This window comes from Motacilla alba, chromosome 2 (assembly GCF_015832195.1).
Source record: "Motacilla alba alba isolate MOTALB_02 chromosome 2, Motacilla_alba_V1.0_pri, whole genome shotgun sequence".
NCBI lineage: Eukaryota > Metazoa > Chordata > Aves > Passeriformes > Motacillidae > Motacilla > Motacilla alba.
Genome location: NC_052017.1, coordinates 82989274 through 83010037, shown reverse-complemented (window position 1 = coordinate 83010037; position 20764 = coordinate 82989274). Strand labels below are relative to the sequence as shown.

The following is a 20764-nucleotide window of genomic DNA, read 5'->3' as shown; positions in this document are numbered from 1 at the left end:
CTATTTGTTCTCCAGAATGAGACTGAAGAGCGAAATTCACGGGGCTGAGGGTATGGCCCATGTGTCTCTCTGCTGTCAGGTTCTGGTTTGTTTGTGGTGTTAGGATATAGGTACATCTGTGTATCAACAGAGGCAAGTGTCGGTGTTACGCTTCTTGAAAAGGTATTTTGACACCTAAGGTTTTTAGTTCGTTGGGGGTTTTCTAGTTTTTTTTAGGACTGAGTCCTTTCAGCCCTGAAGGTTAGAGTTGGTATGCAGCTTGTTGGCATTCTTGTTTTGGGTACTGTGCTTTGAGAAAAGAGAGGAGACAATGCATCTGTTAAGCTTATTTTTCTTGTAGCACAATGCTAGATCTGGAGAGGAGACTTGATGCAGGTAAACTAGTCAATAAAAAGCTTGACTGTAGCTGTGTTTCTGATGGCAGCTTGGTGGCAGTGGTTGGGGGAAACTGCTTATTCCTCACAGTCTTGGGTATTGACTCACTGTTTTTTTTCCCCTTGAGCAATTTTAACTTGGTGCTTCTCTTTTATCTTTTCCCTATGCCCTCACTCCGTCCAGTACAGTAATATTTTCCTAAATCTTTGCTTTTTAAACCTTTCTGTTTCTTCTGAAAGTTGTGGGCATGTAAAAGATATTGTTCCCACTTTCTTTGCAGCAGGCTTTCATAGATTTGAAAGATTTCATCATGACCCTTACTTTTGCTTCTTTTGGCTGTGCTCCAGTTAATTCTGTTTTTTCTTTTTTCCTCCCAGATGTCATGTTTTTCTAGTTCTGTGATGTTCCTATTGCTTTTGCTTGGATTCTTTCCAGTTGATCTTTTCTGAAATTTGCTAAAGATTGGGTACAGCCACAAGTAGAGCAGAACTGTTGCTTCATGATTCTCACATATGTTCCTCTATACATTCCTCTATGGTATTTGCCTCTTTCTCAACAAAGAATTTTCCAGTTTCTAAAACTTGCTTTGAATTAAGTCTTCCAGCAAGCTGACAGCTTTAAGTTAGCAGCTTCCCCAAGTTTAATAAGTATCATTTTCTCCTTCATTATCTCGATCATTAGTGTTAGAATAGTGTGGGACCAGGGCAGATCTCTGCAGAGGTTATTCTGTATGTCAGGCTATTATGTGAGGGTTTTTTGGTTTTTTTTTGGTTTTTTTTTGTTTTTTTTTACTTCCAAGCAAATATAAGTCAGTTCAGTTGCTTAGTCACTTTCAAATCTGCCATAAGATGACTGTATGCATTGATAGCAGTAAGACAAAGCTTTCTTATCTTTTTGTGAGAATGGAGTTTGAATCTTTTGATGTGGTTTTGCTAATGTCAGGATTCAGATTCAGTGTCTATTGCTTCTGTGTTCCTAAAATACATTATTCTGACATAGTAGGATGTTGAGTTGGTTTGACTTAGCTTATACATGAACAACCAGTTTTTGTTGAGTTCAATCTTTTCTTCTTGGTGCTAGCAGATAGGTTTAATGGCAAATGTGCGAATTAAGCAACAAGTATCATTCTTAGTATTTTTCTTTCCACTCTTTTCCCCTCCCACTTCTGTAGGAAATCACTGTTTGCCATTCTTCAGCCTCTGCTACCTTGTCAATCTACTATGGACTTTCAAGAATAACTGCTGATGATTTGAAGCTTTAAAAAAAAAAAAAAAAAGTTGATTTTTTTTTTGTCTCCTATCTCCTATCATCACTAGCAGTAGTTTGGGTTTATTTGTTTGGGGTTTTTTGTTGTTTGTGTTTTTGGGTTTTTTTTGTTTGGTTTGGTTTTGTTACCTCATAGCTTTTTTGAGAAAGTGATGAGTTGACTGACCTTTCCCTTAATCATTATTTTATTGCTGTGGAATTACAGAATCAATTTTTGATGTCTCTTGTTTCACTTTCACTTTTTTTGCCATTGCAATAATTGTCTGCAGGCTATTGCTCTTTTAGAGGAGTGCAGCCTTTGCTTGAACTCTTTACCTAGCAAGACAGACAAACTATTGCTTGCTTTTTGTCATGTATGGGCAACAGCAAAGCTTGAATATCTTGGGTCTGAGGATTAACTAAAAACTGAAGATGAGAGAGAACGAACAGTCAGTGGCAGAAGGCTCTCTGCAAACACAGAGCAAGTTCTTTCATCCAGAATCGATATACTGAAATGGTTAAAGAGCAAATGGCAAAAAGCTGAATTTTTGCCTCAGCTCTTTTGTGAGACTTGAGTTTGAGAGCAACATTTAGTTGGTGTCCCTGATCAGCTCAGCCGTAACTCAGACACCATAAAAGGTTTTACATATATTGCTTCTGCTACTGTCTGAGGTTAGAATAATTGAAAGTAGAAAGTACCGAAATATACCGATGAACCCAAAATGCCTAGATAATGATATAATAAACTAGAGGCTTAGTCTTGTGTCACCACCAGATCTAGAAGCATGTTGGATAAGGGGATGTTGACAGAGTCGAGAGAGTGAACAATGCTGATGCTGTTCACAAAATAAAACCCTTCTGAAAAGGAACATACAGTTTCAAGAACAGATGGTCTAGTGGCAATAGAGACTAACAAATTTTTGTTGGCTGGCAGCCGTCTTTCAGGTTAGGATTTTGTCTTTAAAGCTCTTTCATAGAGTTGACTTCCTTGCTGCAAAGTACTTGGTAAAAGGACAGAGTAAATTCCTCCTGGGACCTTGTTCTTCCTGGTTTAACAAAAACGAGATTACAGTGGAAGCACAAGGTGAGGGACAGTCAGGTCACGGTGACAGGTAAGGCTTTGTTGGAGCAGCCTATGGATATTTTGGATTTTATTCTGCTCCCTGCACTCCAGAATTAGCATGCTGCAGGACGGTTGTCACCCCTGTGATGGAAGGTGGGAAGACTGACTTGGAAATACACACAAGTCTTGCTTTGATCATCTCATTTCTTCTGCAGAAAAAGCATATTGTTTGTGAGACAGAGCTTACATAATCCTCCTTCTGTGGTGTGTGTAAACATATTTAACACAGGCCTTTTGTTTCTTGACTAGTTTAAATTTAATCCATAGTGTATGTGCAATGTGGAAGGGGACAGAAGAGGGGTGAGTTAGAGTGCATTTTAGATTTATTCTCTCCTTCAGTGCCTCAGAACTTGTGTGGATGCAAACCAAGCAAAATGGAGATAAAATAATCCCATTCTTATCTTCTATCTGTGCCCTAAAGACAAAGTGACTGTCTCTCACTAATCAGTGGTATTGCAACCCTCAATCTTTCCTTGCTGGGTTGATTTTCTAGTTGCACAGTAGCTGGGAGAGAGGCTTTAAATGCAGAACTAGCATATAAGCCTGTGCCATTTTTGGCTGGCTGTTAATGTTTAAAGTCTTTAAAGTCGCCCACCAAAGACAAGGCAGAAGAACAAACGTTGGCCTGGGTATGTGGCATGTGTGCTCTTGTTTAACATCGGAATTTCTGGTATGGCCAGGGATGCATGCCAGCTTTGGCAGTACAGGGCACGGTTCAGATACTTAAGTACTGTACTAAAAATAACAGGACTATTTTAGACTGGGACCCAATTAGGGAGAGAATGACTTGTTGCTCTGCAATAAGTAATCTGAACTAGCAGGCAGGCTGCAATGAGCACGTAAACTCGGCTGTTTTGCTTGTGGAGCTGCCAGTTTTGACACTGCTTCCTCACTGTTTTTGTTAGATGCTTTTCCAGAGGTTAAATAAAAAAAAAACAAACTAAAAAAACCCACCCCAAAATGCTCCTTTTCTGAAGGCAGGCTTTATGTGCTTTAGTTCACATTATGATATTGCAGTGTTTAATAGCATTACAGCTCCTAATCCTCCAGTGTTGGCTTGGGAAATTCCTAGAAGGCAGGGAGCGGGAGGTGAGGAGCGATGCTCTCCCCGACACACTGAGTGAGCGTCATAGAAGGGCAGCAAGGGTGAATTTGGGCAGTCAAGTAGCAGAGGGGCTGTTTGAAAACAATTGTTTTTCCCTTGGTTTGCCTCCTGGGCATGGAGGAGAAGGGGAGTGTGGTTCCTGAAATTTGTCGCTGCTGCTGTTGTTGCTTTTCTGCATCAAGAAGTACAGTGAAAATAACTTGAACATTTAACCTCCTGAAACAAAGCAATACTTTACACTTCACTAGTTTCTCTCTGATGATTTTATTTTTGGTGATGCTGCTGGCTGCCACCTTCTATTAGACCGCTTTGATTTCAGTGAAGCAAGTTAGAGTAGTCTGCATTTCTCAGTGCACAGTATGTGTGGGGTGATGGGGAAGGGACAAACATGCTCTAGCACCCAAATCCTCTGGTCCTGGAGTGCTTTCAAGTGATTGGCTGCATCTGATCACAATTTCCTGGCACTGATCAGAGTGGGGTTGTGTATGAGGGAATGCTTTATGGAGCCTAATGCAAATGCTGCGTTGGATAGACTTGAGCTCATGCTCGAGATGAAAGTGAAATGCACCTAAAATTTCTATTTTTGTAGACATCTTTCTAGCATGCTATTTTGAGAACATGAAAAAACCAGAATCTTTCTGGTGTTGTGACTCTCATGCTGTTTTGAAAGTAGCTCTACATGTTTTTTCAAAATAAAAAGCTCATAAGAGGTGTTCAAGGCTTTGTTCAGCTGTGGTCTCTTAGCAGCTTTCAGTATAGTGTTAGCTTTCAGTTGTGATTTTGTGATCATGTTTTCTTAATCATGCAGGAATCATGTTCTTTAAAACCTTGGATTTCAATTTCCTCTTGTCTGCCTGAAATGCAAAGGAGGGGTCTTCCTAGATGCCAGTTATGAAAACTGCACCTTTTGTATTCATTGCTAAAATATATTGCATCATGGATGTAGTAAACTCCCAGGGAAATAGTGGGACGGGCACTTTGGCCAAGCAGATCACGTTGTGTGTTGTGAAGAGCCAGCATTTCGGTGTGTGCTTGTCAACTTGTGGGCTACATGTATTCTTCCTTCTGCACGCTGCAGCAGCCTGCAGGACTTGCTGTTAAAAGTAAATGTTACATGGAGGATGCCTAGCAACTGTAGTTTTTAGGTCTGTGCCTAATTGTTAAAGGTGCAAATCTGTTAGATTGATGCAGTGTTTTCTGGAGGATGCAGTGTGGCAGTGCTGAGGTGGTGCTTTAGAGCCACAGTGATGTGGCTGTTCCTCCAGCTCTTCTTCATCGCCATCCCCATTAGGTTAATGTCTAGCTCCCACAATTCTCAGCCAGGAATATTAATTAAAAAAGAAAAATGTTGATTTGAATTGCAGTTGCTTAGGTAGAAAGCCTGCAAGGAGTTTTTCTGTGCTTTTAGACCCTTCTGCTTCCTGGTGAGCTGTGCTGCAGTTATCTGGAGTGTGCACATCTATTACTATCATTGCTGTCCCTTATGAGCTTTCCCCAGCACTTGCCTAAATTACTGTTATTATTTTAACACATTGATAAATCCAGTCACCCCATGGGAAGGATTTTCAGGTTTGCTATCGATTTCAGATTGTCTGAATTTTTCTTTTGAGAGGGAATGCATATTCTCTGGGCACTTTTTTCATGTCCTCTGTAACTGACTTGATGTCTGCCTTCTTTTCCTTCAGCTGTCTCTTTTCTGTGCCAAATGATCCAGGACTGTTCGTTTCTGCTTTAGGAATTCCTCTTCTATGTACTCTTTCTAATTCTGTTTTACCCTTTCAATGTCATAACAGCCCACAGTTTTCAAGGAGTGGGTGTGCCCTGGGTTTAATGACTTGTCATGATTCTGCTTTGCTTGTGGCAGTTCGTTGATTCTTAATACTGTATTTCCTTGAGAGATATTTTCTGGTTTTTTTTTTCCTCCCCTCCCTCTTTCCTCTAAGATGATACTTCAAACAAGACTTCAGACTCCTGACACTTCAGTGGTACACACAGGCAGGGTTATTCTTCTAGCACATTGGCTTGAGTTTGTGGAAATTAAATCAGAGTTGCCCTTTGGCTACCCGTTTTCCTGTGATCATGAGATCCTTCTGCTGTGCTTTGCATGAAGCTCCAGCTCTGGCTGAACATGTTATACTGCTGGCAAACTTTGTGTCACCTCCCTGGTTGTCACATTTCAGAGAGCTTAAGGACATGTTAAAAAGAATGGCCACTATGGTAATTCTGAAGACTTCTTGTATGGAAAAAAGTCTCTGTGTTTTCCTACCTTTAACTGGTGTCCTTTGGCTGGGTGCTAAGGGGGGAACCACTCCTGCAAGCTAGAGCAGCTCAGGTCCTTCTAAGATTCCCTAAGGATAATGCCCACTTGTGTCTCGTTCATGCAGTGTCATGAACTTTGGGTGGATTTGAGTCATAACTTCTGCAGAAGCTGTAGTGACATTTGCTCATGCCATCTTACTGATTATTCATGTCTGTGTCATCTAGTTTTAGCTAGTTCTTTCAGAAGAGAAGTTTCTTCCTGATTTTTAAGTTCCCTGGATTTACCTTGAACTCATTTCTAAAAGCATGTAACTTAGCATCTTTTGTGCTATGTCCTGATCCCTTTAGGTGTGACACGGTATATACAGCAATTAACAGCTTGGTAGTTTGATGTTTTCCTTTCAGACATCTTGGCTGAATTATTTCCATTGTGCAATTTATAACAATCTTTTAATGCTGCTCTTCAAATGCAATGTGTGAGCAGTTATTTAGTATACATAGTGCCTGGTTGGCTTATCTATTTTGACTTTTTTAGTGAACAAATGTAACATCTGTTAAGGAACTAAAACCAAAGCAGTCCTTGCCTTTTCTTTCTATCAAGAATCCTTGAAGTTTTGCAGTCCTTGAATCCTTTGCAGTTAAGGTGAATTTTGATGTGAGAGGTGGGGGGAAGACTTGATTTCCTGGATTTTGCAGTGGAGCTGGTAGCTGATGCCATTCTGGTTTGGTCTTGGGTTAAGTCTTGTGCCCCAAGTTCACTCTGGGCATTTGCTTGAAGGCACCACAAACATGAAATTGATCTTCACTATCCTGACTTCTGGGGCTGCTGTCTTAGATTATAGGGCATGCCTGCATCAGTACATCCTGGGTTTAATTTCTGAACTTGTGTCCCTCCTCTGCATTGCCTGGTCTCAAATTACTGGGACACCAAGTTAACATCTTGGAGTACACTTGGCAGAACAAAGTCAGAGGAATGTACTTCTTGGTTAGAAAACCTAAATCGTTGAGTTCTGCAGCAAAAAGATGGCTACAAAATTTCCATACCTGAGTAAGAAGTCAGGCAGGCTTCCCACTAGCAAAGGAAAAGACTTGGGAAGCTCTCATGTATATTTTGCAATGTTTCTAGCACATAATTAAATGCTGCTTTCTTGTCCAGTCTAGGAACTTGTTTATGAAACCTAATATTTCCCTGTGAAACTCAACACTTTGCTGCTTAATACTACTGCTTTAGTGATACTCAGTGAGGTGGACAGGGTGCTTTGTGTATCGGCTGTTTCAGGCGTCGTGAAGGCTAAATACAGCACTTCCTTCGCTGGCACTTGGAGGCTTCACCCATTCCTGGGGAGGGGGAAGAAATGTCCATCTCAAGGGTCAACCCTGCAGCAGATGCATCCTTAAAAAAAACAATTAAAACAGCTGAGTCACTTGTTCATTCTTTTTCTTCCATGCTGCTGGCCAATCCCAATACCCTTGTATTTCACACAGGAGGGAGAAGGCAGACAATACTGTCTTTTATTATTCATACCCTGCAGCTCACTATCTTCTTCACAAAATACGGGTGGCGTCTGTCTGTCTCCACTTCATGGGAAAGATTAACAACAATTTAGGTCAGCAATTAAGGTTGTGAAAACCTTTGAATAACTGCAACATCTGTTCTTATACTAGAATAAATAAAATAAAGCTGAAGCTCTAATTGCCAACAGAGTACTTGCTCATATCTGTTTTGTAATTGTGGGCTTGTGAAATTTGTGTTGTTAACTGGTCCCTTGCTGGCCAGCATCACTGGTCAGCAGTCAGTGCAAGCTTCCACGCTTTTCCCCAGAGCCACGTGCTGAAAGTGAGGGTGTTGGAAGAGAAGGGGGAACTGTGTGTAAAGTGGGGGACTGTGGCAGTGGGAGTCACGTGGTTCTTGAGATGGCTGTGGGATGTTGTCAGCCTTGGACATAGCAGTTCATCCTCTGAACTTTCCAGTCCATTTCAATGTCAAATAAAACTGTTTTTCCTAAACTGCTCTTGACTCTGACTGTTTTCACTCTTACTTTGAGACAGACCAGGGTTGTTGATGGGAAGATTACTTTTTCTCAGTTGGCTGTCGTTTTTTCCATAAGCTCAGATTTGATGACGAGAGGGCACCTGAGTGGTCTGAGGTGGACATTTTTAGAAGTAGTTATTTCCAGTGCTGCCTCAATGCCGGACTTGCATCAAAAAAAAAAAAAAAATTTACAAATTAAAGAGAATGTCCTGACCTTCAGTTAAGACTGTTTGCTGAGGTACGGCAATTTTGGTATAAAAGAATGTTCCTTGAATGGAACATTGAATGTCTGATGAATGGAGTAGAAGATTCCAATTAGAAGGTGCCTATAGGGATCATTCAGTCCAACTGTCTGACCACTTCGGGACTCACCAAAGGTCAAAGCATGTTGTTAAGGGCATTGTCCAAGTTCCTCTTAAATACTGTGAGGCTTGGGACATTGACCATTCCTCTAGGAAGCCAGTTCCAGTGTTTGACTACCCTCTTGGTAAAGGAAGTGTTTGTGTGTATCTAGTCTGAACCTCCCCTGACTCAACTGTGAGCCATTCCCACACATCCTGTCACTGGATATCAGGGAGAAGGTTTCCGGTAATGAATGACACACTTGCTTAATTTTGTCTGACTATACGGGGTGATTTCTTAACTTGTCTGCAGTGCAAATGGTCAGCAGTGTTGTACTTTCTGTCCAGAGAATGAAAACTTCACTGCTGCTTGAGTGCCAGGAGCTGGAGCCTGGTCCTTCTTGGCACATGTGGCCTCCACAGAAGGAGCTGTTTTTGTTCTGACTTGGCGCAAAAGCAGAGTCATTTGGCTTTTTCCAGTTGTCTTTTTTGGTGTGTTTTAAAGTGTATCTTATTAGGCATTTAAACCTTAAAAGGTTTGACCTGCCTAAGACAGATCTGTGTTAAGACTTAGGGATCTATCATCTAAGTCTGGTAGAAAACCAGCCATGTCTTTCTGTCCTTCAGGCCATGGGAGCGACTCAGGTACTTGTTTCCTGATGCGCTCAATATTTTTCCCTCCCCATGCATAGGTAGTGATTTTCTATAATCCTGCATTTCTTAACTTGAGCTGCAAAGTCTTTTCTGACCAAGTGCTGCTACTTGCTGTCACGGAAAAATTGTATCTGTGTCATTCCTGCTGCTTGCTTGTCCCACTGAGACTGACCGGAGGGCTGCGTAAGGCAGTGTGTTGCTGCATTTCTGCAGGAGCAGAGTATGAGGGTATGCCTGCAGCTTAAGAGACAAGACTAGGAAGTTCTGCAACTGGGAACTTCTCTGGGAACAGTGGCTATCATCACTTGCCACAGAGAGAAGAGCACTTCTATATGGAGCAGCCTTCTCAAACTTGACTCCTGAGAGGCATCCAGCTTCAATGAACTTCTTCTGTCTTGTGTTTTGGAGAGAAACATTTTGGGTTTGTGTAATGAGGAGGTTGTCATTTAGTTAAATGGGAGAGTCCTCATGAAAATTGTGCTGCTCATTTTAGGCTGTTGACTTATACAAGTTCCTGGGCTGGCAAAGATGCATAGGCAGAGATGTTGCAGGAAACAAATGTGATCGTTTCCAAGACATAGTGCACTTTATCTAGGACCAGTTATGCAATAAAGAGGAGAGAATATTGGGCATTGTGGCAAATTCTGTGGTACTGCTGTCAATTTGAAGGAGATGAGGAATATTACATGCTAGTGATTGCTGAGATCTGTGAGCATCAAAGCATTAGGTAAAGGGAATATTCTCCCTCTTCCAGTGACAGAAAGTAGCATGAAAGCCTGTGGGAGGTATTTGTGTAAAACAGGCAGTTGTGTGAAGCCATCTCTTCATGCAGAGCTGGTTTTTAATAAAATAGAACCGCTAATTAGCAAGGCTGAAATGAAAATCAAGACTTTTCTGATGAATCTGTCAAATTGATTGTATTAATGATGAGTGAATGCTTTTATAGATCAAAATACAAAGTAGCAAAAAATTTGGAATTGTTATTTTTTCAATTATCAGCAGCAATTAGAAATTCAAATTTGTGATATTCACAGAGGCTTTTGCAAGAGAGCTCATCTGCTCCTTTGATAAACATTTTGTTTTATTATACTGCAGTGTATTTTGGGAGAAGGAGAACTTTTTGGAAGGGTGAAGTGTGAACAAGATCTCTGCATCAAACAGTGAAAGAAACTCAGGGAAGGGAACTGAGATTTTTTGTTTTTCATGAGGTTGACTGAGTTCTGCCATGCCATCTTATATTCTGTGCTGCTGCTAAAGAATCTCTTCATCTAGGGCACATGTAAGTGCATGTGGGTAATATGTGTGTATAATATATGTATTATACACACAGACACTGAGTGAAATTAAACCCTAAACGATGATGGGAGAAACGGAAGCTTTGTCAGGATTTACTTCTGAGGTACAGAGACCGAAAGTCTGGGGATAGTGCATGACTGGTCTGGCATAATTGTCAGTCTTGTCCAGAGGTGCTGAGAATTTGAAGTTTCAGGGTTGTGCACTGGGGAGGGATTCCTTTGGCTGTTTTTTTTGTCTCCAGATCATGGATGGCTACATCTGGACCAGTTTTTTAAATTCATGTTGTTGTCAATGTAAAGAACCAGGTGCTCCAGTGGTGTGCTTCATTGAATTGTGCGGGTTGTAAGTGGCTTCTTGAGCTCATCTCATGCAAGCCCTAGCTTTCTCTGCACGGATAGCTGCTGTGGAATGAGATGGACTTCATGTAAGGAGAGAGCCTGTTTCTCCTCCCTGACTGATGTGGCAGTGCAGGCAGGTACATTTCTCCTGTACACATACCACCACCACCACCACCATCTAGGGTATGTGACTGCCTTCATATCCTGTAATAGTGTTGTGGTCAGCTCCATGTGTACCCTGGATGTTGATTTGCTTCTGTGGGCAATGTGCTACAGGCCTGTGAAATGGTGTTGGGGGGAACACACTTACATGCTGTCTTCTCCCTCCTTTCCACTGCTGCCAGTACCAGTTGGACAACCTTGGAGGTGGGAGAATGCAGTTGGGACCTATGTGTGGGTTCCAGGCTTGGAGTACAGGTGTTTTGCGGGTTGAAGTACGTTGGTATACAGGGAAGGCACTTGGGCTACATCTGGAGCCTACACCCTTGGAGAACAAATGTTCCTCTCTGGCAGCTCTGGAGTCTGAAGGTTAACTAGGGATGTTCCTTGTTTAATGCATATCTAGTAAACTTTCAGTGCTGGGGATATTCAACATTTCATACCTCTGTTAAACAGCCTCATAAGGCCTGATTTCATTTATGGCACCCTGAAAGTACAGGAGGGAAGAAGCTGTTAATGTAGGTGGCTTGGCGAAATATTCTAGTCAAGTTATTTGGCCTGCTACTCAGCCTTCGATATGTAATCTTTCAGTACTGCCAAAATACCATTCTAATTAAGTTGACATAGTCTATGAAGCCTGGGTGGTATTACTTCAGTTTTCTTCCCTGTGCTTTCCAATGCTGCATTTTGAAAGGGTTGGTGGAAGCTGTGACACTTGCAACCTCACCCCAGTCTTCATTAAGCTGGGATTTTGGTCACCTTTTGACCTTCAGAATCAAAGGAAGAATATCTTCTTTCTTCCTCTCTGCAGGTACAAGTTAATAGCAGTAAATAAGTGTTCACTAATGCACATGGAACACGTGATCAGCTGGCCAGATTTCAGCTTTTTGTTGAACATTAGCTCTTGTACAAAATATTAACCTATTCTGTAGGTTTATTTTGTGTTTTGTTTACACTTCCTTGAAAAAGCTATGCCCTGTTTGTCCCAGGGTGGTATTATATTTGCAAGTAGGTCAGCATACTCGCTTTTGAGATGTCAGCTTGAAATTGTTTTTCAAGGGCTAAAAAATGTAAGAGGGTAAGAAAGACTTTTGCATTGCTGATATCCTTTATTTATTTATTTATAGAAATTCTTAGCCTGTATTCAAGAATAGAGCACCAGTAACATTTTCATTGTGTTCTGAAAGTCGGCACTGATTGCCTGCTGCTAACCGTAAGCCACCCGTGGATTTGAAGCTTGTGTGTTGCATAATGCCAGCAAATGCATTTGAGATTACAAAATGGTCTCTTTGCTCTAAGAAGAGATTGCTGTGATTTGTTAGTGAGGCAGCATTAAAGTACACATGGGGTATCTGTGACATCAGTATCTTAAAACTACAAGCGGTTTTTTTGCAGTGGAGCGAGCTCTGGCACTGCTGGTGCTTCATTGCATAGGAGTGAATAAGTGCAGTCTCCAATTGGGTACAGTTTTTTATGTTCCAGTCAATCAAGGGCGTACGTATTCCTTTAATTTCTGTGTGTTATCACTTGCACTTCTTGCACTTCTGTATTATAGCCTTCTTGAATAGACAGGATTTTCTGTTCATCTCAAGAGCAGCACAGTGTTTGTTGGAGTTGCCTCTTTGTACTCTTTGCAACTAGAAGCAGAATTGGTCGTTGCCTGGTTGCTTGGGGTGGATGTGATCCAACGCTCTCCTGGCTCTGTTGCATTATCGCTTACAAGCCCTTCTGTGGTAACCCATACCCTGCTATACATGAGAGGTGAAAGGGGTTTGCTTGTTTATTTTTGCTACTTGCTGCTGTATTTACTATGGTGTCCTCATCAGAATTGTTTCAACAGTTGAATTATTTGGAATAAATAATGTTTGGGAGTAGTTACCACAAAACTACTTGGAGGGTGAATTAACATACAGTTGATGCTGGGGAATGCATCTCTGCTCACAGAATGTGATTTTTTCTTTTCAGGGGCTAAGCAGAAAATCTTTCTTTTGAGTGCTCTAACCATATAAATGAGGTGTACTGAGAGTAACCTTCTCACTTAAGTGTACCTTTTATGGTATCCCAAAAAGATACCATTTTAGTGAGTAGCTTGCAGTTTGAATTGAAATGTCTAAACTTGCCTTCTAGCTGCAACCATTTGTATGGGATGGGACTATGTAAATAAACCAGTGCTTATTCATGAACATAAATCACAGATAACTGTAAAAGCCTCTTTCATTTGATTTTCTTCAAAAACGCAAAGGTTGATGTCTATATAAAAGCTTCTGATAATCCTAGTTAATAACTCTTCCCAAAAAATCTTGTACCAAGAGAACAGCAAGTGAACATGTACAATTACTGTGTTAACTATCAGCATTAAAACCTGGAAATTGTCAAAGTAAAAACCCTGATGTTATTGATCCACAATAATGAATTAAATCCAGGAAGAGTATTTTAACCCACCTGAAAATGCTGGGGAGCAGGAGAGACCCTAAGGAGGGGTGTGAATGGTATTGATAGATATTTGCCTGTTACTTTCTGTGCACAAGTGTGAGTGTTGGTTTTGAAGTCAGCCTTACGGTCAGCCCTCTGTAGCTAGTATGGTGTAACAAAAACCTGGCAAGTTCTTTGAGCAGCTACCGTGCCCCCTGCATAAAGATCCAAGGAAAGAAAAATAGGCTGTAAATAGTTATGGGGATTGATGAATGCATAATTTGGATGAAACAGGCTTAAAATGCTTGAAAAACTGATCAGTAGGTCATGTGATAGGAGATTGCCTTTTTTTGGTGGTTTTTTTTTTTTTGTTTTTTTTTTTTTTTTTTTGTAATATATTTGTCCTTTGAATCAGCTAGTAGGGGAAAAAAGGTTTCTGCATGCTTTGGAAGATTCTCCTCCAAAATGAAGGAATGTTGTAGAGAAATAAGGGAGCAGAAGCTGGGAGCAGGGCATCCTTGCTGCAGATTACTAGTCTATGAATTGAAAAACATCTCTAGCAAACCTTTGTATATTTATTTCAACTATTATTATGCACTCCTCAGCTGTTAGCTTTACAGCCTCCTAACTTCTGTCTGGAGGCTGTAAAAGTAACAGCTGAGGAGTGTATGCTACTATCTTGTCACTTTAGTAAAGGCAGGTTGAGTCTGGTAGATCTGTCCAATGAATGTTTATGGATAGGCATGTAGATTAAGATATGGTTTCAAACAGAATCTGTAATGATCTAACTTTCTTAAAAAAACCAAAGAGCAACACTGTGCAGAGGCTGATGAACTTTATTGTTTAGAAAAGTGTCTTGTGTGTAGTTTAGTCTCTGGGCTGGGGGTCTAGAGCCCTTGGCTTTCAAATCCCACTGCAGAGCAGAAGGAACACCAGTTTCCTGTTGGAAGCATAAAGGCTCAGTAGTGTGTTAAATGCAAAAAGCAATGTTTTGGTAAGTATGCCACAAAAGCAGACTTTAGTTGAGTTGGTACCAGAATGTGAAAGTTAAGTGCCTTTGAGAAAACCTTTGTATTTTATTTGGAGATCTGTCTAAATGTTTAACTTCTGTGAGATGCCTGGAAAGCATTAATTCTCACGGATGTGCAGTAGGAAAGGTTTGCCAGCTGCTAATAGCAGTAAACAAAGAAAATGAAAGTTCACAGGTTGCCTTGGCCAATGTAATAGTTAACTGCCACTGGAGAGGGGGTGATCCTGTTCCCTTCCCCTCTTGCTCATGGTCTCCTGCCGTTCACATTGTGCCAACTAAACTGCCTGTCAGATCTAAGTTTATTGCATTTGCTTCCTTAGCAGAACACTAACCCAGCAAAACAAATGTGTTAATTAACACAAGCTGAACTCATTAAGGACCATACATGACACAAAAGGGGGAGAAGGAGGGAGTGCCATGAAGCTGCTGGGAGGAAGTGGAGGAAGAAAGCAGAGCAAGGGCTGATGAAGAGAGTGGGATGTCTGTCCTGTTTTTGGCAGTAACAAGCTATTAAATCATCCTGACTGTTGTATAACTTCACTCTAAGTCTTCAGGTTGGATAATAGAAGCTTAAAATAACATAAGGAAATAATTATTTAGACTGCTTCCCAAAATCATAAAATGTTGGATTCTGTTTTACGAGAAATGTGACTAGATTGGGGTGGGCAGGGGAGGCAAGACAGTGACAACACAGAGAGAATGGAGACAGCGTTTTTTTGTTCTCTGGAGGCAAAGGACGTAGTGAGAAACCATGTATACAAAATTGGAGACCACTAGTCATGGCATTGCCAGATGAAGTTCACCTTGGGCTGCCTCACTTGTGTATCTCTCATTTTCCAGTCATACATCCTTGCACCTTCCCTACCTCTGCATATGGCTTGCTGGTGGGGTTATCTACTGAATACTACATGGATTTTTATTTCAGTTTCTGTCTAATTAACATTTCATTTAGACTTTGGTACCAGTCTCTGTTTAGTTGTCAAAGTTCCTGTTTTAAAGCTATGAATTTGAAGCTGTTAGGAAACAGAAGAGGATTTTCAATGGTTAAGGAAGACAGTGAAACTGCAGAGTTTTGTCAATATTTCCAAAGTTCATTATAGGTTTGGTATTTGTTGTTTGGTTTTTTGATTTTGTTTGTTTTGTTGTTTTGGTTTGGTTTTTTGTTTGATTGGTTTGGGTTTTTTTGTTATTTTTCTTGTTTGTTTTTTTTTTTTCTTGGTTGGTTTTTTTGGTGGTGTTGTCCAATGTTGTTGGGCTAAATACTGTTTTTTTTTCTCAAGACCTCATCTTTGCTGTCAGTGAAGATGTTATATCAGGAGGTGAACATGAATTCACAGGCTGTGAGTCTTGGGCCCTTTGAAAATTTTAGGCAGATTCAGGAAACCAAAAAATGCTGAACTGCATATATGTTATTTAATTTTATTTGGCAAGGCTCGAAGTGGGATGGCATCAGCTCTTCTGTGCTTCTTCTGATGTATCTGTTTTGGCTTTCAAAAGCCTGAATTACTGTTGCCAAGATTCTTCACTTTCTGGCAAAAGTACAATGGCAAATGGCTTCCTTTACAAGGTGTAATATTTAGACTAACAGCTTTGCAATTAAGAATGGCAAAAGAGAATTATATTCCCTTTTTTTTATAAGACCAGATTTTTTAGTATGGTTTCGTGGGAGTGTTTGGACGTAACTGAAGTGCTTTTGATTGATGATTTATATTTTGAACAGTGCTTTTCGTTTCAGTGCGCAACACTCGCCTGAAATTTTAGCTAGAACAATGCTTTGTTTTCAAAGATGTTCAAAGTATTCCTCTAGTTAGACAGTTGCTCCATATCATAGACTTGCAAATGCCTTTTGGGTATATATGTGTAACAAAATGGGTGTCAAGATACCAATTCCTGCAAGGAAAACGGGGAGAAATTGGGAAAGCTGCAGGTATTCTTAAATATTACCTGCTGCTAATCTCAGTAGGCCATCAGGGTGTTGACGATCATGTTATTAATTCTTTTGCGATCATGTCATTAAGTCTTTTGCGGTTGGAGAGTGATTCCATTCTCTACTGTTTGGGGACATGTTTTGAAGGGAAAAAAACCAAACTTGTTTGAAGGGAAGCTAGCCAGGTATTATTTTTCAGCATGGGCAGACTGGAGACTTTGGGTGTGAGGAGGAACATTCAGAGCTGGAGAGAGAAGCAAGTGTGTGTTTGGGCTGAGTAAGTGGGAAACTTGACAACTTGAGAAAGTGGTCAGTAAAATGTTTCAGGGGATGAATTCAGTCCGGCTGACCAAGTAAACCCTTAGGGAGGGTGAGGGGCATTCTCAGTGTTGTAAATTGACCCAGTCTCCACCTGAAGCTTTCACTAAAAGACGGGAAGATGCTTTAGAAATCCTTATGTGTACTGATTGCTAAAGCCATGATGAAATCTGATGGCAAACTTGTGTGCTGCCAAGGGCGTTTTAGTCTCCTTGGTCCAGCCAGCTCAGGAATCTGATGGCACTTTGTTTCCAGCCCACATAGTCATTCATGCTTCATTTTTGTGAGAAATTGTCTGGATCTCGCATGCAAAAGCACATCTGGGTCTTGCAGTATCAGTGCAGCTGGGGACATTGCTAGCTGTCAGGTCTTTCAACTAGAGAAAATTCACTTGCACATCTCATGCTGCTTGTATCCAACTTTATTTCCATTGTAACTATGGCAATAGGAGTAGACTGGTAAGAAAGTGTCAGAGTGTGGATACTCACACCTGTGTTTCAGAGGGTTGTTCTGTGTATCCATAGAACTGCCTCACCTCATCTTGTAAACCTGTTTTGGTGATGCAGATAAACACCCATGCATGTGTGTATATATATATGTATATGTACACACATGTCTCCAATAAAAAACAGAACACTTTCCTAGATGGTATGAAGTAGTGGGGATCCTACAGCCAGGAGAATAGCCAGATAAAGTCTTGGAGATTGCTCCTTGTGTAGACCAAGAAGAGGAGGATCATTTTTTCCCTGGGTCTTCAAGATGTTAAATACAATCCAGTAGACTTAACTCAGACAGTTCTGAATGTAAGTTAGGGGAGAATATTGTATTGATTCAGTTTTAAGACCTTGTTCTAGTTCTTAGGAATATCCAGGTTCGGTCTGCAAAACTTCATTCAGTATTGTGGGGAGAAATGAATAGTGATACTCAGTGTCTGAGAGAATAAAAGATATACATTAAACGGAGGGAAAAGTTTTTAACTTGTATGTAAAACCTGAGATCTTAGATAAAGGACTTCAGGTCAAAATTAAGGCTATGCTGAAGCTTTTTCCCCTTCCCTCTTTCACAATTGTTCAGCTATAGAAAGCAGAACATTATAGAAGAAAAATGATGAAATACTTAAAAGGGTATAACATTTAAAAATTTGTTAAGTTACCTTTTATAAAAGAGCATAAATCCAGTTTTCAAGAGCTCTGGAGCTTGTCTTGCAACTCTGCCAGGTTAAAATCCTTTGCTTTTTTTTTTTTTTTTTTTTTTTCCTCCTCCTCCTGTTCCTAACTAATCTGCAAGCAATTGCGTTTAAAAATTATTTTTCTCTTGAATTTAAAGACTTTGACAGATGGCACATGTAGAACCTGGAAAACTTCCTGAATTGGCAGAGTGACCATACCCCTGCCATTTTCCTACCACAGTATCCGTAGGTGCGTAGGCTGTGTCTGCTTCCAGAGTGCTGGGCAAAATACCGATTCCTCTGCTGGGAATGTGCAGATAACAAGTGATAAATCAGAAAAACATACCTGGTGATGGGCTTAATTTGTAGTTAATAGACAACTTAATCTGCTGGTTAGCTGAGTAATTTGATTGTGACCTAAACGACCCATTCAGAGCAGTGACAATCTGCAAGGTGCATACCTGCAGTGTTTTCCATGCAGGATTAATATCAATCTTTTAGATCGTGTGAGTTTGTTTAACACTTTTGAGAGGCTGAGACATCAAAGCTGTGCCTCGCAATAGTCTGTCCTTTATTCTGGAGAATGTTACACCAAAAATTAGTCTCATGACCTTTGAAATGTGGTTTATCATGACTGTCCTTCTTTCAGGGCCTGTGTCCAAGGCAGAACTCTGAAGCCAGTAAAAGCACATGAAATCTACTGGTTCTGAATGTGCACAGGCTGTCTCGCTCAATGCTGCATGACAGTTGTTCTCACCACTGAATGTCCTGAGTTTTGAACAGTGATTGACTACATAGCTTGTTTCCTATTTACAATCCTTTGGAATTTCCCTCCCTCATCTAAGGCATTTTAGGAGAAGGGCAGGAACTTGGCACTGAATACCTCTTTGCAATTTGTGCTATGTAAATTGTATGGAAAGAACATGTATGTCTGTGTGCAGCTACAGTCTCTGATGAGAAGTGACATGCTAAATACCATGTGTAAAGACAACAGCAAAGGAAAAATATATCTATTTTTAAGGTCATGAACACATGAATTGGTGTATTCTGTCCCTATGAAATTTATTACTTGTTGATGTGGTACAGAGGACCTTAGGTCTTAAAGGTGAACAAAGGTTTTTTGTATTCCTGGGGTAGGACTAGGCTGATAAACAGTTTTTAGACAGATCAAAAGAGATGAGATCTTAAATCAGTGTTAATGTGTGACTGACCAGGAATGATACCATCTAGAGATTATTGCTTTCCTCTGTTTCTGCAGAGTTAACAAATGAATACTCAAGAATGTATCAGCGAAGCAAATGGTTCTTGATAAATTATGCAGTCTTGACTCCAGCTATTGTTTGAGGTAATTTATGATCTTCCACTGGTGAAATGGAGCTGTGGCATAAACTGCAGCACGCCCTAGAGTAGACAAATTGCTCTGGTATTGTTTCAGAACATATTTAATCTATCTTGCTGTAAGTGAATTGGAGCTTTTTGCTGAAATGTCAAAGAACCAGTATTTTGATATTCAGTCCTAAATAACCTACCATTACATTTGCAGCAGTTGTGCCTTTTCCTGATGTCTAAATACTGAAGTGATAATAAACATAAAACTGTTGCAGAGTAAAGCTCAATTCTTTTCCCTTACTCCTTTATGTTAACTTTCTTTAGTCTTGGTGGGTTTAGAGGCTAATAATACAAATCTCTTTATTGATGCATTTTACCAACTTCATAACAGCTATTTCAGTGGCTTGCTTAATTTCTCTGTAGATGTGCTTATGAGAAAGGAAAAAAAAATGGTACTCCCCCAAATGAAAAGATTTTTAAGAGCTTTTGTTAAATCCGTGCTTAATTCTCCCTGAACAAACTGGGTGATTAAAGTGAAATCTACAGATCAGTCTTTCAAACTGACTGCAAACTTTTAGGTGTGGAGAAGTAGTTAGGAGGCTGTAGATCACTCTTTATATATTTAAAGACTAGTAATAGTGCAAGTTGAGTAAAGTGTCTACAGAGTTAGATGCTTGATGTGGCCTCCCCCCACACTTTGAATCCTGTAAGATTTTGGGTTTAAATTTATTTTTCCATAGCGTTTTCTTACCTAGAATAAATAACCGGACTTGTGCATATTTGGTTAAATGGATTTTCAGACTTGCTATTGCCAAAACCAGTTTCCTCCTGGGGTACTTGGCTGTATGAATTGATCAGTGGCAGAAACCCAGTAACTACTTCCTGGAAAGAAGTTCCAGGAGTTTGCCTGCCCTACTGATAGAGGAGGAGGCTACCCTACCTCAGCCAAACTCATCCTAGACCTAGGTGAAATAAAGCTTCCTTGGTGAGTGCATGGTTTGTGAACCATAGGCGGGAAGTCATCTAGGAACAGTTTGTCCAAGATGTTTTTCTACCCTTGTCCCTCACTTAACTGTCCCATAAATTTTGTTGACAGCTTTGGTTTGGTGACAGGTCGTGCTCACCAGAGAGCAGTGAGTAGCCTGTTTAAAACTTGGGCTTTTGTTTTGAAGACATGATTGATAATTAACAGCGAACCAGACAGGAGCTTGCTTGTGGTAGAAGTAAAAGTTCTGACTGTGCTTTGCAGCATGCTTTCTCTTCCCCAGTCATACCTTTTTCATCTACTTGGAGGTGACATCGCTTGTCTTACGCTGCAGGGTGTGTCCACCCCTGCAGGTAGGAAGAAATGCTGGAGCAGCAAATAGTGCTTTATTTATTTACTTACTTGTTTAGACTTATTTTTGTTTCCTTTTATGAGGCAGTTATAATAACTTTCTTGACATTGTCTTACCTTCTTATTTTTAGGTCCTTAGCCATATGTACCTCTAAATGTCTGCAGGTTTCTTTTCAGGCTCTATTTGATCACAAAGTGGTGCTTTAAAGGATACACAACTCACCTTGCAAAGTTGCTGCTAATAACCACTCAGAAGAACAAGTGCAAGACCTGAATGAATTAGTATGTGACAGTCTGTTTGATATATTGTATGAGAA

The 20764-nt window shown here is 40.4% G+C and overlaps 1 protein-coding gene across 7 annotated transcripts in view; it reads left to right on the top strand.

The window, feature by feature from the left end:
• The window catches only part of GRB10 (growth factor receptor bound protein 10), a 145115-nt gene that overhangs the window by 14979 nt on the left and 109372 nt on the right, over window positions 1-20764 (top strand). The window contains exons 1-2 of one of the 7 annotated variants that reach the window (XM_038129241.1): window positions 19041-19127; window positions 20625-20729. The exons of 4 other annotated variants lie outside the window; for them this stretch is intronic. The gene's annotated coding sequence lies outside the window, so the exon portion shown is untranslated. Of the gene's footprint in view, window positions 1-19040; window positions 19128-19195; window positions 20730-20764 lie in introns of those variants that run through there. 2 more of the 7 variants (XM_038129243.1, XM_038129247.1) reach the window with 2 other exon arrangements.